The sequence below is a fragment of the Camellia sinensis genome, chromosome 9, assembly GCF_055761805.1.
Source record: "Camellia sinensis isolate YWXY chromosome 9, ASM5576180v1, whole genome shotgun sequence".
Taxonomy (NCBI): Eukaryota; Viridiplantae; Streptophyta; class Magnoliopsida; order Ericales; family Theaceae; genus Camellia; species Camellia sinensis.
The window spans coordinates 169483291-169488377 of record NC_138969.1 but is presented as its reverse complement, the minus strand read 5'-3'; the positions used below and the strand labels follow the sequence as shown (position 1 = coordinate 169488377).

The 5087-nt window shown below is 36.9% G+C and overlaps 1 pseudogene; it reads right to left on the bottom strand.

Moving 5' to 3' along the window:
• Positions 1 to 4423, bottom strand: LOC114311604 (G-type lectin S-receptor-like serine/threonine-protein kinase SD1-1; annotated as a pseudogene).
• Positions 4424 to 5087: the final 664 nt, after the last annotated feature.

Here is a 5087-nt window from a genome sequence, read left to right as displayed (position 1 = left end):
TCATTCAATCTCATTTGCTATCAAACAAGGAAACTTATACATCATCTGTCATTCATAATTAGTAAGGCTGTTATCAAATATGATATTAAAACTCTCTTATTGAAAAAAATAATAATAATAACCATGAGCAATAGTGCTTCAATTGGAATTTCTTATCGACCCAGTAGAATTGTTAGAGTTGTCTTATTTGTGGAACATTTTACTCTTGTAGTCGATGCAAGTTCTGTCTCATCAGTGCTCCCCTCTATATAGAATCCGGGTTGTTTAGGACGGGGCAGCATTGCACCCTCATTATCCAATATCGACACCACATATGACATTGTTGGCCTGTCTTTAGGGCGTTGTTGCACACACAACAGACCAATTTGTATACATTTTATTACTTCTGACATCAGAATTGTTGAAGTTTCCAACTTCTCATCAACTAGCTTGATGGCATTCCCTTCAATCCATAGTTTCCATGCCTAAGAGTGCACATTTATATTAGAGATCAATATGGAAGAAAATTCCAAAAATTAAGAGATCAAACTCAAGTAAAAACTTACATGTCCAAGAAAGTTGTGAGTATGGTTAGGATGTCAGAACTTTCTGTTCCTCTGTCCACTCACTATTTCTAAAATAAGTACTCCGAAACTAAAGACATCTGATTTCATTGAAAAGAGCCCACGTAATATATATTCTGGGGACATATAACCACTGCACGCCATAATCAAATTAATAAATCAAGAAAAAAGTCAGTGAAACTTGAAGTTGGGTATGTATATGCAAGAAATCTTTTGGTTACTTACTAAGTTCCAATCACCCTTCTTGTTTTCTCGGATATTTGATCTCTTCCAAAAGCTCTAGCAATGCCAAAGTCTGAAATTTTGGGATTCATCTCCTTGTCTAGTAGCACATTGCTAGCTTTGAGATCCTTGTGAATAATTGTCACGACCCAAACCCGCCTCTATGGGTTTAGCATCGTAACCGGCCAGTAATCCGTGATTACCAAAGGTCTGCTTAACAGTAATGACACTAATACAGAGTAAGGGGCTGGCGGAAGCCAAACAGTAATAAAAAGATATCCAATGAGCTGTGAAAACCTGAATGCAAAAAGACTTTACGCACAAGCCACATTGATAAACAAAACATATATACATACATCATATACACATAACATGTAGGTTAGGGACCTAATCCCTTAACTATAGCTGTACAGTCAAGAGTCTAAAACAGTATTACAAAACAGAGACAAAATGGTGAATCTGAGACACCCCAAAATAGCCTTGGCTTGGGCAGACTTGGAACCTCGAGGTGAGGCACGATGGTTGGCTTGACAAAACATAGGCTTAGCTTGACGCTCCTAACTTCGGCCTGGTGCCTGGACACCTACATGTAAATATAAACAGCGAGCTAAAGCCCAGTGAATAACAACTGTGTAAAGAGGTTAAGAATGAATGTCCCTTCAGTAATTAAAACAGTCAATTGCATCTGTAGATCAGTTATTTAATCAGTGGCTCATAATACATGCCATACAGTCATTTAGAAACCATAGAGGTCATATGTGGTACATTCCATAGCAGAACAGTACAGTAAACAGTAGGTCTTAATAGACCGAACAGTTAGTTGATGGCCATCAATACAGTAACAGTAGTTCCAAGGATAGGAACTGGCAAAGACCTCTGTAATAGTAGCAGTAACAGTAACAGTAGCAGTACAGTAACAGTAGTTGCTATGGATGCCACAGGTACAATTCAGAACATAGGACAAACATTCATTCAATAAATAGTATCACTTCAGAAAACATTACAGTCGATTGTTCAGAAAATAATTATAATTGAACATATCTTTACAACATTGTTACTCACAGAGTACTGGGCTATAGACAGGCTAGTCAGTGTCCTCGGGTGCCAACCCTACACAGTTGCAGAATGAACACACACTAAGTTACACACTTGGGATTAATAACCTAGCCCCTTAACTTGACTTGGTGTGGTTCTACATCAATATCCTCATTAAGATGCCTTAAACGTGGCCTAGGAATGACTAGGATGGAATGAGGATGCAAAGATGCACTTTAGAACACTTTTCAAATTTTTTCAGAAAACAGGGGTCTCGCTGGAGCGTGACTTTCTTCACTCGAGCGAGCTTACCAAAATAGAGGGGTCGCTCGAGCGTAGACTCCCTCGCTCGAGCGGTCTGTAAAAATGCAAAAAGTACTGGTTATTGAAAATCTCCGCTTGATACTCGCTCGAGCGTGAGACACATTCATCGCTCGAGCGTAGGACTCTTCGCTCAAGCGTGCGTCTGCACACGCACAAAACCTAAGAGCTTGCAATCTACGCTCGAGCCAACGTTCCTTTGCTCAAGCGGAGCTTTGAACACAAAGGTGGTCGCTCGAGCGTGGAATCCTTCGCTCGAGCGTGGAAGCCAAAATCTAGGTTTTCCAGATTTGCCTCCAAAGCTCAAACCAAGAATTAAACTTATCAAAACTCAACCTTTTGGACCAATTTTCTGGAAAACACTTGGAAACTCATACTACAACATGTTTTGAAGATCATTTTACAAAATCAAAGCCCAAAAGTAAGCCAATTGAACACCAATTTCAAAGAAACTTGAAGAACAATGCAAGAACATAACATGCAAGAGTTCACATGAATTTCAATGCTCTAAAACATGATCAAATGCAAGTTTGGGCTCAAAATCATGGTGAATTCATGGACCATAACTAAAATATGAACATGCATGTGGAAATTCTCATGTAATTGGTCTCAAAACTCAATGATATGGACATGCATGCATGAAATCACTCTCAAAATAACTCTTTGAGCTAATCCTAGGCTCAAATCACTAATTTATCATGAACCATGCAAGAAACAACTCAAATTCACAACTAAGAAAGAGAATTCCCTACCTTAGGTCTTGAATTCCAAGTATGTTAGCTCAATTTTGGAAGTTCTCTTCAATTCCTCTAATTTCAAGCAAGATTCCTAGATGGATTCAATTCTTCCCTCAATTCTCTCTCTCTCACACATTTTTAGTCTGAAAGGAGGATGAAAAGATGATGCATCAAGTATGTATGAAGTGGGAAAAATATGGTCTAGAATCAAGCCACTTAGTGGCAAAAGTGTAATAACTCAAGCTAATGCAATTTAACATTATTTAATCTAATTAATCATTCCAAATCAAATTTTAATTAAATCTACCATAAAATCACATAAATCCTAATTAGCACAGAACACTAAACAATTTCTGAATCGGTCGCCGATAAGGCTTTCAATTTGTAATTCGAAGTCAAAACGTGAACAGATCATTAAATGACAAACAGATAGAAATGTGATTAAAGCAACACACTCATACATTCGATTTAGGATTTCATCCTAATCAATTACTTATCATGCTCAGTCACAATTTAACACTAATCAGAGGTGAGGGTTGTCATAATAATTCTCAGTCTTGAATCTCGATGAAGGTAGAGAAGCCCTTGAGCAATCCCAACAATAATATCAAAGCGTTTCCTCTATTCAAGAGAGTTATTGTTTGTAGTATCTAGCACATAGATCAAGAGAGGCATTTGTATAGAATATTAGTTTTGGGTTCAATAATTGACATAATCATACACAACTTTGAGTAGTGTGTAGTCTGTTTTTGACATTTAATTGAAGAAGTTAGAAGAAAGGTCGAAAGATCAAACCAAAAATAAATGAGCTCAAGCTGCCATTGGGAAAATACTCATAGATCAACATCCTCTCTTCTCCTTGAGTGTAACATCCCAAAAGCCTAACAAGATTTCGGTGCTGAAGCTTGGAAATCAATATAACCTCATTTTTAAATTCACCGACCCCTTGTTTAGAATTCTCCGAGAGCCTCTTTACTGCTATCACTTGTCCAGTTGATAGCTGACCCTATGGAAATACACAAGCTTTTTTTTGTGTTTTGTTTTTGGGAAATAAGAAAGTAAATAAAGATTGAAGATAAAAACATCATAGACGGGCATTCGCCAAACACAATGTCTAAGGTGAAAGCCACCTAGACAGATATGGCGCCACCTAAGGCAAATCGACACTACATAGAAAAGCTATAAAACAAACAAGAAAAACAAGACTTTTTTTAACCCTCATGACACAGATTTGAATTTACACTCTTTTGACGCACACTCACAAACACGCAACACAGAAAATTATATGACTTTGCAATTCAAATTACCTTGTAAACTAGTCCAAACCCACCTTCTCCAATCTTATTAGAAATAGAAAAATTGTTTGTAGCATTTGGAATTGTGACTATATTAAAAATGGGCAAGTCTATGTTTTCATCATCTTTGAATGGAATGTTTGGCCGTGAACCTGTCGATCACAACAGATGAGAAGATCAGGAAACAAACTTGAAACATGGTTATATTTGTGTCCACAATGGCATTGAATTCGGCAATACCTTGATGCATAAGTTTATGGGGGAATATGGAATTTAAAGTATAGAAGAAAAACAGAAGACATGGTAAATCTTTATTACACTAAATCTGGAGGGGGAAAAAAGGGACAATACAAAAACATTCACTTTTTAATTGCTCCTCGCATATCAATCTATATAAAGAAGTTAGTAAAGGAATATGCACAAAACCTTGTTATTTTTCTATTCAAAGTAAAGTGCTAGATTATCAATTGTCACAAAAGCTTAAGCTATTAGAAAATTGGTGCGACAATATATATATATATATATATATATATATATATATATATATCTAGCTATTGTAACACCATTCATCAACAATGTATGTCCAGCCCATTTTAATACCATTTCTTAAGTGCAGCCCTAACTCTGTCTTGCTATCTTTGGGGAAACAGACAACTAACCAAGTTCAAACAAACCTTGTCTTGCACATTTAGGGTCAAATAAACAACAAACTCAAAGCCTTCCCAGAACTAGAGCACTTATACCAAGTCAGATCACCAATTATTCTAAAACTTCAGTTGTAAACAGATCTCATCTTCATTCGTAAGTAGAACAGGGATGTTGAGCGGTAATGTGGAGCTATCCTGTGTACTATGCAAAGCTGAAGTGGAAACATTGAATCATGTACTGCCACTTTGTGTGGCAAGTTTGGTCAC